We start from the raw sequence: 12,428 nt of genomic DNA on the forward strand, positions 1-12,428 counted from the left end.
TGAGTCTTCAGTAGAAATCTCCACTGTGTAGGGACAGCGGTAGCAACAAAGAAACCCTGATGTACTGGTGGCTCACACCTGACCTGAGGATCACAGTTCGAAGCCAGCCTGGGCAGCCAACCCCGTGAGGCTTTCATCTCCAATGAACCATCAGAAAACCAACCGTGCACGCGCGGTTCGAGAGCTAGAGCAACCAGCCTAGAATGGGGGGCGGGAAGCTTATAAGGACAGCACAGGGCGGCCTGGAGCCTTCAAGCACCAGTAAACAAAACACAACAATCGGTGGCTTCCAGATTTCCCAAGGGCTGGCTCGCCTCGCCAGTCCCCAGGGACTTGCCAGCCCCTGGCCATTCCCGCGCTTTCCCGCCCTCGCGAGGGATTGTGGGTCCGGCTCTAGGGGCGGAGGGCTCTCTCTTGTGCCCAAGGAGGCGCCTGGCGCGTGATTCCCCACACTCACGCCTTCTCGCGAGTGCCTCCCGGAGCGTGGCGTGGAGGCTGCTGAGACCGTTGGTGCTCCTCGGCCTGCCTCGCTTGAGAAGTAGCCGCCGGGAGAGTGGACCATGGACTCCTGAGTGGGCCAGCCTGTTGGACCGGGGTTGTAGAATTCTCTGTAGAATTCAACTCCCCTCGGTTGACCGGGGATGTGCGAGCCGTACGAGTGACTGCATCCGAAATATAGAATTTTATGGAGACCGGGAGGATATTTGAAAGGTAATTCTGGAGGAGCTTCCTTCACGAAAAAGGTGTATGATTTATTTACCGGAGTCATTGGTTTTATGACTTTATTGTTGGGAGGGGGGGGGGAAACGTGTGTCTGTCTGCGCATGCGCCGGCCCCGGGGCTTGAACTTGGGTCCTGGGTGCAGCTACCCGGATCTTTCTGTTTTGTTTTATTTCTACTCCAGACTAGTGCACTACCACTTGCGCCACAGCTCGACTTCTAGCTGTGTGTGTGTGTGTGTGTGTGTGTTGGTTAATTGGACGTGAGTCTCACAGACTTACCTGCTCGGGTTTTGAACCCCTCTCCCCAGACCTCAGCCTTCTGAGTGGCGAGGATTACGGGCAGGAGATACGGGTGCTTGTGGTGATTTTGAGACAGGGTCTCCCTGTGTAATCTCAAGCTCACAATCCTTCAGTCTTCTGACTCCTGAATTCTGGGATTACAGTCATGTGCCAACATGCTTTTCCGGACTGTATTGATGATTTTTTTTAAGATGATTTTTTGTTTGGGCTTTTCTTTAAATATCGCAAGTCAGAGCCCCTTTTACATACCAAGAAGGAAACTATGTTGATCACTGTGGGGAGCCATCATGCTTTGCAAATGCCTGCAGACGTAAAGATATTTTAAAAAAACAAACAACTTAGAACACAATTTTCTTGAAGCCTAGATTCAGGCCTAGAGCCTGGGTGTGTGTCTGTACACGCGCACATACAAATACTGGAGCTTGAACTTAGGGCCTGGGCACTGTCCCTCAGCATTTTCTCTCAAGGCTGGCCCTTGAGCTTTTTGGTGGCTTTTCTGGCTTTTTGGTGGCTTTTCTGGCTTTTTGGTGGCTAATTGGAGATAAGCGTCTCATGGCCCTTTCTGTTCAGGTTGGCTTTGAACCATGGTATTCAGCCTTCTGAGTAGGTAGAATTACAAATGTGAGTAGAACTCTTTCACTACCCTAAGCCACCTCCCAGTGGCGGACATCTGAAAAGGAAATGCCAGTGGTATTTGTACTCTTCTTTGGTAAGTCAGAATTTTATTTTATTTATTTATTTTTGCCAGTCTTGTGGCTTGGCCTCAGTGTCTGAGCACTGTCCCTGGCTTCTTTTTGCTCAAGGCTAGCACTCTATTTCTTGAGCTATGGTGCCACTTCTGGCTTTAATTTTTCTGTTTATTGGTGCTGAGAAATTGAGCCCAGGGTTTCAGGCATGCTAGGCAAGCACTCTACCCCTAAGTCACATTCCCAGCCTCCAGGATTTTTTTTTTTAAGTCTGATTTGGTCAAAATGTGGTTTGGGTAAGTACATGGCTTAATATGATTTATATCTGAGACCACAATGAGCATTACATGGAATTCCCAGTTATGTTGGTAAAGCATATAAGTTCTATTTTTGGGGGGTTGGTGTCAGTCGTGGGGCTTGAATCCTTGGGCCTAGGGGCTGTCCATGAGCTCTTCAGCTCAAGGCTAGCACTCTACCACTTGAGCCACAGCACCACTTCCCATTTTCTGGTGGTTAATTGGAGATGAGTCTTACAGACTTTCCTGCCCTGGCTGGCTTTGAACCACAATCCTCAGATCTCAGCCTCCTGAGCACCTAGGATTATAGGCATGAGCCACCAGCACTGGGCAGCAAATAAGTTCTTGAATGAAGAGCAATAGCTGGCTCTTCATTGTGGTCAAATGCAATACAATTGGTCATGTTTAGAATTTTGCTTCAGGGCAGTGGTAGAGTGCTTGCTTAACATGCATGAAGCTCTGGGTTCCATTCCTCAGTACCCATAAACAGAAAGAGCTCGAAGTGGTGCTGTGGCTCAAGTGGTAGAGTGCTAGCCTTGCGCAAAAGAAGCTCAGGGACAATGCCCAGGCCCTGAGTTCAAGCCCCAGGACTGGCAGGAAAAAAAAAAAAGAATTTTGTTTCATTGGCAGCAGAGTTATAAGACTAGTTGACTATGTAGATCTGTAATGAGGTGTGAGGTAAACAAGATGACTTGCTTATAATATATAATCATTCTCTTAAAAGCCCCTTTTGTGCCTGAGACTAACTTATGCCACCATCCTCCTACTTATTCTTCCCCAGTAGCTAGGATGATAGCTGGAACCACTGTGCCTTTATTGGTTGAGATGGAGTCTCACAAACTTATTTTTGTTGGTCTGGCCTAGAATCTTGATCCCTCAATCTTTGCCTCCCAAGTAGGATTACAGGTTTGAATACCATGCCTGGCCTATTTTTTTTCCCCTTAAGATAGTGTCTTGCTATATGACCTACACTGGCATCAGAATCATGATACACCTGCCTCAGCCTCGGTGAGTGTTGGGATTAGAGGCATGTGCCACTACATCCTGCACATTGTTCTCAACCTGCTTGAGCTAAAAGAGAGTAAAATATAGAATATAGTCACCCTTGTGCCCTAAGGCAGATTGTCTGCAATAGTATCTATTAAATAGGCCAGTAGCTGAAATTCTTATGAAATATTGATACTGAGCCTTATGAAGTTTATAGATCTATTAAGGACTCTATTATTAGTTTAATGAGGCACTGTTATATACAAAGTGTACCAGCATTTTTTGTTCATATCTGAAAATGAAACTGGGTAATTGAGGGGATGAGTAAGGTTAAGATAAATGTGGGGGGAAGTGGGGCTAGGAATGTGGCCTAGTAGTAGAGTGCTTATCTAGCATTCATGAAGCCCTGGGTTCCATTCCTCAGCACCGCATATACAGAAAAAGCCAGAAGTGGCTCTGTGGCTAAAGTGGTAGAGTGCTAGCCTTGAGCAAAAAGAAGCCAGGTACAGTGCTCAGGCCCTGAGTTCAAGCTCCAGGATTGGCGGGGAAAAAAATATGAAGCTAAGGTCTTATGGCACATGTCTATAATCTTAGCTACTCAAGAGGCTGAGATCCGGAATATATTGGTTTTTTCTTCTGCTAGTGTGGGCAGAAGAGTTCACTAGATACCATCTCCAAGATAGCCAGCAAAAATCAGGGGTGGAGACATGATTTGAGTGGTAAAGCACCAGCCTAGCAAGAAGAAGCACTAACTTCAAACTCCTAGTGTCTTTGAGAAAGAGAGAGCGAGAGAGAGAGAGAGAGAGAGAGGAAGAAAGAATGGGCTGGGAATGTGGCTTAGCGGTAGAGTGCTTACCTAGCCTGCATGAAGCCCTGGGTTCAATTCTCAGTACCATATAGTATAGAAAAAGCCAAAAGTGGCTCTGTGGCTCAAACAGTAGAGTACTAGCCTTGAGCAAAAGGAAGCCAGCAGGGCTGGGAATATGGCCTAGTGGTAAAGTACTTGCCTCGCATACATGAAGCCCTGGATTCGATTCCTCAGCACCACATATATAGAAAAAGCCAGAAGTGGTGCTGTAGCTTAAGAGCTAGAGTACTCGCCTTGAGCAAAAAGAAGCCAGGGACAGTGCTCAGGCCCTGAGTTCAAGGCCCAGGACTGGGGAAAAAAAGAGAGAGAGAGAGAGAGAGAGAGAACTAAAATATCTGAAATTGGAGTTTGGGATTTGAGAAATATTTGGTGGTAGTAGTATATCACCTTTATTCCTTATATAAGTAGTTCTTACCATAATTGAAATGTCTTAGCAAGGCTTTCATTATAGCTCTGATGGTAGAGTCCTTATCTTAACAAGCTTGAGGTCTTGTTTTTAATACCTAGTACTGGGGGCAAAATATCAATATTCACACACAAGTCAGTATTTTACTTATAGATTATATATATACACGTGCATGGGAGTATATAGAGGTATATGTTTGTATGCGCATATACATAAACACATATGTCTACATACATATGTGTGTATATATACACACATACACACTGGAGGTATATCTCAGTGGTAGAGCACTTGCCTAGCAAATATGATGTCCAAGTTTGAATCCATAGCACAAACAGGAAGAAAAAAAGAAAAAGTGGAATGATCAGACTTGAGAAATACTTCTTGCTTACCTCACAGAATTGCCTCTTCATCTGATTTTTTTTCCTGTTCAGATACCTCTGCAATCTCAGTTATTTGTTAATCTTTAACAAGATTATTCTGAAAAACAGCATTATTTTTTCCTATTGTAAGGGTATAATATTCTGGCACACTTACTTTGCAGAGGAGAGAATACCAGAAAAGTTGTTCTGTAGAATAAAAACACTTGGGAGATATGATGGTTCTAGTGTAATCTTGGAGCTATAATAGAAGATTACTATTGAATGTAGAAACTCAATTACAGGGAGGAAGGAAAGAGAACTGAGAAGAATGATACTATCTACTGTTTGAATAAAGAGCAGGTTATTTATTAACTATTGTCTGGAACAGAATTTTCTTTTCTCTTTGTATCTTTTTTTTTTTTTTTTGCCAGACCTGGGGCTTGAACTCAGGGCCTAAGCACTGTCCTTGGCTTCTTTTTGCTCAAGGCTAGCACTCTACCTCTTGACCCACAGCACCACTTCTGGCCTTTTTTTCCTCTGTATGTGATGCTGAGGAATCAAACCCAGGACATCATGTATGCGAGGCAAGCACTCTAACCGCTAGGCCATAGTCCCAGTCCCCGGAATTTTCCTTTGGGGAAAAATACAGAAATCTAGAAGACAGTCTTTGGATTCTGAGCTCTTCTGAGCATCAGGAGACTTTGTTCTACACTTAAAAGAGATACCTATGAAAAAGGATATGTGGAAACACAAGTTTGTACTTGAGGGGAATTATGAAGTTAATCATCTAGCTCATTCTTTGATATGGGAGTATGGGAGACATACACCATGTGCTTTTCCCTGATTTGCTTTATTCAAAATTATAAGTAGGGGGCTGGGAATATGGCCTAGTGGTAAAGTGTGCGCCTCGTGTACATGAATCCCTGGGTTCGATTCCTCAGCACCACATATATAGGAAAAAGCCGGAAGTGGAGCTGTGGCTCAAGAAGTAGAGTACTAGCCTTGAGCAAAAAGAAGCTAGGGACAGTGCTCAGGCTCTGAGTCCATGCCCCAAGACTGGCAACAAAAACAAAACAAAATTATAAGTAGGGGCTCAGCAGCTCAGAAGACAGAGATCCAAAGAAAACAGTTACAGGGCTGGGATATGGCCTAGTGGTAGAGTGCTTGCCTGGTATACATGAAGCCCTGGGTTCAATTCCCCAGCACCACATATACAGAAAGTGGTGCTGGAGGCTGGGACTATGGCCTAGTGGCAAGAGTGCTTGCCTCGCATACATGAAGCCCTGAGTTCAATTCCCCAGCACCACGTATATAGAAAACGGCCAGAAGTGGCACTGTGTCTCAAGTAGCAGAGTGCTTGCCTTGAGCAAAAAGAACAGTGCTCAGGCCCTGAGTCCAAGCCCAGGACTGGCAAAAAAAAAAAAAAAAAAAAAAAAAGAAAGTGGTGCTGTGGCTCAAGTGACAGAGTGTTATCCTTGAGCAAAAAGAAGCTAGGGATAGTGCTCAGGCCCTGAGTCCAAGGCCCAGGACTGGCCAAAAACAAAACAAAACAAAAAAAAAAAATCCCCAACCAAACAAAGAAAACAGTTACAAGCAAACCCTTTCAAAATGTTGGCAAGGGTCTGGGAGTGTGGCTTTGTGGTAGAGTGTTTGCCTAGCATGCATGAAACCTGGGTTTGATTCCTCATAAACTGTGGCTCAAGTGGTAGAGTGCTAGCCTTGCACAAAAGAAGCCAGGGGGGCTGGGGATATGGCTTAGTGGCAAGAGTGCTTGCCTTGTATACATGAGGCCCTGGGTTCGATTCCCCAGCACCACATATACAGAAAACGGCCAGAAGTGGCGCTGTGGCTCAAGTGGCAGAGTGCTAGCCTTGAGCAAGAAGAAGCCAGGGACAGTGCTCAGGCCCTGAGTTCAAGCCCCAGGATTGGCCAAAAAAGAATAATAGTAATAATAATAATGTTAGAAAGACCCCACTCAACCATGAACAAAAATTGAAGATCCTATTCAGAAAAACAACAACAACAGAAAACTAGAACTGTAAAGAAAATGGAGGAGAAAGGAAGGAAACAGACCAGACTTGATCTTCCACAGCAGAGGACTGTTTATTGAGATAGAACAGCAAGGGACATAGCCTTCCCTTGTGCTTGCAGACTATGTATAAGAGCTGGGACAGCAGCTGGGTTTTTATGAGGACTGAGAAAGGAGGCAGATGTTAATGAAAAAGCCATTAGGTCAAGGGAGGTGAGGGTCTTTTTGGTTGGGCCCACAATGGAATGTTTACAGCCAGGCTTAGACAGATTGCCCTGCTGGAGCCGGGAAGTCTGCACTTGTCTTTGATGGCTTGCCTGCTCTCTGTATGCACCCGGGAAAACAGGGTGGGGGTCAATCCTTCATATTCCATCTTTGGATACATGGAAAGAATGGAGCAAGAGGGGCAAGGCAAGTCCTTCAAGAACTGAGGGTGTGGGGCTGGGGATATGGCCTAGTGGCAAGAGTGCCTGCCTCGGATACACGAGGCCCTAGGTTCGATTCCCCAGCACCACATATACAGAAAACGGCCAGAAGCGGCGCTGTGGCTCAAGTGGCAGAGTGCTAGCCTTAAGCGGGAAGAAGCCAGGGACAGTGCTCAGGCCCTGAGTCCAAGGCCCAGGACTGGCCAAAAAAAAAAAAAAAAAAAGAACTGAGGGTGTGAATCAAGGAGTAAGGTGCCTGCTTAACAAGCTTGAATTCAAATCCTAGTTAGACAGGAATATATGTGTGCATGTGTATGTGTTTACATATATATATAGATATCTATCTGGTCTATTATATATTTGTATATATTCACATTCTGTAACTGATATTTCAAGTAATGAGTATTTACTGTGTGTTTGAAAAGAGAGCATTTTTTTTTTTTTTGGCCAGTCCTGGGGCTTGGACTCTGGGCCTGAGCACTGTCCCTGGCTTCGTTTTGCTCAAGGCCAGCACTCTGCCACTTGAGCCACAGCGCCGCTTCTGGCCGTTTTCTGTATATGTGGTGCTGGGGAATCGAACATAGGGCCTCGTGTATACAAGGCAGGCACTCTTGCCACTAGGCCATATCCCCAGCCCCAAAAGAGAGCATTTTTGTACTCATGCTTGGTACTTTGGACTGACTTAACTTTTATTTTAGCAAAACACACTGGATTTTTTTTTTTTTTTTGGCCAGTCCTGGGCCTTGGACTCAGGGCCTGAGCACTGTCCCTGGCTTCTTCCCGCTCAAGGCTAGCACTCTGCCACTTGAGCCACAGCGCCGCTTCTGGCCGTTTTCTGTATATGTGGTGCTGGGGAATCGAACCTAGGGCCTCCTGTATCCGAGGCAGGCACTCTTGCCACTAGGCTATATCCCCAGCCCAAAACACACTGGATTTTTAAAATGTAGATTTGCCAGATTGCTTTTCAAGTTACATGATATCCGTTGTTGAACTCCATCAGAAATCACAGTGATATATTTAGGGCCAAACCTTTGAAGGCAGTTTATGTTGTTTAGCTTTTATTTTTATTTATTTTTTAATGTGTACTGTTATTAGGGACTGAACTCCTATTCTTATGGTCTTGCTTAGCTTTTTTGCTCTACCACTTGATCCACAATTCCACTTCTGGCTTTTTACTTGATTAATTCCAGATAAGAGTGTCTCAGATTTGTCAGATTGCTGGTGTTGAACCAGGATCCTCAGATTTCAGCCTCCTAAAAGTAGCTAGGATTACAAGAGGGGAGCCCACAGCTAGAGATGGTGTTTGTTTATTTGTGTGTTGTTTTATTTTGTTTCATTGTGCCAGACCTAAAGCTTGAGCTGAGCCTGGGGTGTCTCTCAGCTATTTTGCTTAAGGGTAATAATGCTCTACCACTAGAGCCACAGCTCCACTTCCAGCTATTAATTTATGTTTAATTGGTGATAAGAGTCCGGCTTGGAACTGCTGTCCGCAGATCTCAACCTGCAGAGTAGATAGGATTATAGATGGAAGTGAGAGCTACCTTACCACATTTGTTTAGCGCACTTGTTTGTGTGTGTTTCTATCAGTCCTGGGGCTGAAGTCAACTGAAGGCTCTGTTCTTGAGCTTTTTTGCTCAAGGCTAGCACTGTATTACTTTGAGCCACAGCGCCACTTCCGGTTTTCTAGTGGTTAATTGGAGCTGACTCTCACCACCTTTCCTTCTCAGCTGGCTTACAACTGTGATCTCAGCCTCCTGAATAGTTAGGATTACAGGCGAGAGCCACTAGTGTCCAGCTTCGTTGAGCTTTTAATCTGTAGAGACTATCTTCACCTTCAGTTTTATTTCCACGCCTCACCAGCACATTAGGTAAAACAGGAAATGTATGAGACCAGTAAAAGGGGCGTGGAATATGTAGATGAGCGCAATGGCTGCTGGTTATTTGTATCGTAAAACTACGTTTCCTTAGTTTTAGCATGTTCCGATATATATGGTGTTTTGCTACACGGTTGGTCATAAGTTAACACCTCTTACTTCTATAACTGTCAACATAGATAGGCCGCTGAGAAAAATAACCCCATCTTTAAAGTGGTTTTAATCTGATGGTGAGGTACTGGAGTAGCACGAGCAACTCATACTTACCTGGCAGGGGAGATACCATGATCACGAAGGTGGTTTTCCCAGGGCGAGGCTTATCCATTGCACTCCGGATGTGCTGACCCCTGCGATTTCCCCAAATGTGGGAAACTCGACTGCATAATTTGTGGTAGTGGGGGACTGCGTTCGCGCTCTCCCCTGGTATTTTGTTGAAATGTTAGATGATTTGTAGTGTAGACATTTTTCTGTCGTTTTTGTTTTGTTAAGTTTTTAGACCCTAAGAGTTGCTTTGAGCTATAGTTTGAAGTTTTGTCTCTCTTTGGACTAAGGGTCTGAGAGCACTGCCTCTGGCTTCTTTTTGCTCAAGGTTAGCATTGTGCTACTTGAGCTACAGTGCCACTTTAGGCTTTTCCTAAGTGTATGGTGCTGGGGAATCGAACCTAATGTGAGCCAAGCACTCATTAGGCCATGTTCCTAGCTCCTGTTTGTTTTGTGTGTGTGTTTTTTTTGTCATTTTTTGGGCAGTCTCACTGTCCTTGAGCTTCTTTGTTGCTCTAAGGCTAGCATTCTACTGGTAACTTGAGCTGAATTGAACCCGTGGTTTAATGTATGCTAGACAAGCACTGTACTACCAGTAAGCCACATTTGCAGTCCTACTTGCCTTTAAGATTTTACAAGTCTGTTTTAGTATTCAGATTGTTTTCTCTGACTCTTACATTCAGGAAAAAAAAAAATCTTAATGTAAGAAATGATCAGAGGCTGGGAGTGTGGCTTAGTGGTAGTGTTTGCATAGCATGTATGAAGCCCTGTAATTGATTCCTCAGTCCCACATAAACAGAAAAGGCCAGAAATTGGGTGGGGAGGGAGAGATGATTAGAAGAAAAATATTACAGAGCTTGCTTGCACTAAGAATAGCAGTATGGATTGTCTAGAATATGTAGGTAACTTCTTTTGTGCTGTGCTTTATCTTTTATGTTAGAAATTAACTCTTTGGCCGATTGTTTCCCCCCTTTGGTCTGAGGTCAGAAAACAAACTTGGTATCATATGTTTTCACTCACTGGCTAGCACTACCAACTGAGCCACACCTCCAACCCTTAATGGCCCACTGTTATATGTTATGGTTTAAGAGAAAGTTCCTAGTGTTGTGTGTTTGTGCATGTGCGTGCACGAGTGCTCATCCATGTGCCAGCACTGGCTTGAATTCAGAGCCTCAAGTTCCCACTTGGCACTTTTTTCCCAAGGCTGCCCACACTGTGTCATTTGAGCTACTCTTCACTTTCTGGTTTTTGCTGGTTAATTGGAGGTAAGTCTCATGATATTTTCTGCCCAGGGTAGCTTCAAACTTTGAGCTTCAGGTCTCAGCTTCCGGAGTAGTTAGGAGGCATGCCATTTGTGCTGTTTTAGGTCAGTGATTTTTTTTTCTCTCAGTTCTCTTCCTCCACTCCCATCTAATATTCTCTTTCTCTCCTCTGTCTTTTCTCTTCTTCCCTGTCTCCTTCTTCCTACATAGTGCATGTAGCTCACGATGACCTTGCTTGCCATCCTTCTACTCCGTTAGTGGGATTCACATGTGTGAGATTAATTTAACAAAATTTCTAGTAAGGGCTGGGAATATGGACTAGTGGCAAGAGTGCTTGCCTCATATACATGAAGCCCTGGGTTCGATTCCTCAGCGCCATATATCTAGAAAAGGCTAGACAGGGCGCTGTGGCTCAAGTGATAGCAAAGAAGCTCAGGGACAGTGCCTAGGCCTTGAAATAAAAAATAAAATGGAACAGCTAGCATTGAGAATGAGCCATTGAGGGAGTGAGAAGCCATAACAGTAGCTTCCTTCCTCAAGAATAATTACAAGTAAGGTGTGGTAATTAGGAAATCTGAGGTGAGGTGAATTAAGGAAAACAAAGTTTCTGAAAGGATTTTTCACTTTAATTGGCTTCCTTCCCAAGGTTCTTTGGAAGCAGAGATTGACTCTTATACCTTTATATCCCCAACAGTAAGAATGCAGCAAATCCTTGTTCAGTTAATAAGTGAATGAATTGGTGAAATGAGCCAATCTGAGCATTTTGAAGATTTATTTAGCAAGTAGAACCAGTCTTGATTCCATAACATTTGAAAGTTAACCTTTCTGTGCCTGTTTCCACATCTGTAAAGTTGTCACCAGTGGTTCACGAATGTAATCCTAGCTACTCAAGAGGCTGAGATCTGAGGATTTTGGTTCAAAGCCAACCCAGGCAGGAAAAGTCCTTGAGATGCTTATTTCCAATTATCCACTAAAAAGTTTGAAAATGGAACTGTAGTTAAAGTGGTAGAGTGCTAGCCTTGAGCAAACCAACTCAGGGACAGCATTCAGGTCCTGAGTTCAAGCCCAAGGACAGACACAAAAAGAAAAAGAAGACAGAGGAGATAGAGTAGCTTATGAAAGTTAAATTGGTTTTATTTTATTTTACTTTTGCCAGTGCTGGAGCTTTAACTCTGGGCCTGGGTGTTGTCCCTGAGCCTTTGTGCTCAAGGCTAGAGCTCTACCATTTGAACCACAGCTCCACTTCTAGCTTACTTTGTAGTTTAATAGAGAAAAGAATCTCTTGGACTTTCCTTCCCTGGCTAGCTTGTTCACAATCCTGATTTCACCCTCCTGAGTAGCTAGGATTACAGGCTTGTCATGGACTCCAGGCTTAAATTGGTTATTTTATGTAAAAGATTTAGAAAAGCAGCTGATATATATATATATGCATATATATATAGTAAGATAGTAAGCATTATATCATTGTTATTCTTTTCTTATTTTTAATTTTTTTGTGTTGGCTGTGGCCTAGAAATTGGGACCTGAGCACTGTCCTTGAGCTCTTTTGCTCAAGGCAAGCCATCTACCACTTTGAGCCACAGCACCACTTCCAGTTTTCTGGTGGTTAATTGAAGATAAGAATCTTATGGACTTTCCTGCTTGGGCTGGCTTTGAACCATGATCTTCAGATCTCAGCCTCCTGAGTAGGATAGGATTATAGTCGTTATAGGCTAGGATTATAGATAACAACTCTCAGCTCATTTTTTTACTGTTTTGTTATTACCATTACATGATTCACACTTGAAAACCACAGTTTTATTTTTATGCCTATAAAAGAAAAATGTACTCCGTTTCTGTTGTCAGGCTGCAAAACCAAAAGGAAACTGCAATTTGCCAAAAGCATGCTGATAGCCTCTGTTACTGGCAGCAGTTGTTTTCCTTCAGAGTGGAATTCCAAGTACAGGAAGT

At 44.0% G+C, this 12,428-nt stretch overlaps 1 non-coding gene across 1 annotated transcript; it reads left to right on the forward strand.

The window, feature by feature from the left end:
• Positions 1-9,214: 9,214 nt before the first annotated feature.
• LOC125366663 lies at positions 9,215-9,378 on the forward strand. The gene has a single exon (XR_007213949.1). It is a non-coding gene; the product is annotated as a U1 spliceosomal RNA (small nuclear RNA).
• The last annotated feature ends 3,050 nt before the right edge of the window (positions 9,379-12,428 follow it).

Source organism: Perognathus longimembris, chromosome 17 (genome assembly GCF_023159225.1).
Source record: "Perognathus longimembris pacificus isolate PPM17 chromosome 17, ASM2315922v1, whole genome shotgun sequence".
Lineage (NCBI taxonomy): Eukaryota > Metazoa > Chordata > Mammalia > Rodentia > Heteromyidae > Perognathus > Perognathus longimembris.